The sequence below is a fragment of the Oncorhynchus gorbuscha genome, unplaced genomic scaffold (assembly GCF_021184085.1).
Source record: "Oncorhynchus gorbuscha isolate QuinsamMale2020 ecotype Even-year unplaced genomic scaffold, OgorEven_v1.0 Un_scaffold_1205, whole genome shotgun sequence".
Classification (NCBI taxonomy): Eukaryota; Metazoa; Chordata; class Actinopteri; order Salmoniformes; family Salmonidae; genus Oncorhynchus; species Oncorhynchus gorbuscha.
Window position 1 is genome coordinate 138,421 of NW_025746051.1, and position 356 is coordinate 138,776.

Here is a 356-nt window from a genome sequence, read left to right on the forward strand (position 1 = left end):
AGTTTACAACGCGATAATAACGCCATTAAGACACATGGACCACCTACTAGTTAGAACTAATAGTATTGGAATTCAGATTTTAATTCTGATTCTAATTCTAAGGTTAACCCTTATGTGACATGTCACTCAGTACCATCATGCCTATGGTGAAAAATGTGGTTTCTATGGTGATATGATTTCCCCACTGTTGTTATTTGTCTCAGAACCTTGTGCCGAAGCCCCCGCAAGGCCCCAGGCCCAGCCGAGAGGCAAATATAGCAAAGGCAGAAAAGAAGGCCACAGAGGTTATCAAGGCTAGAAGGTCTAGGGAGGCTAAGTCAGGGGTGAAAAAACTAAGCCGCCAAGTAGTTGGTATG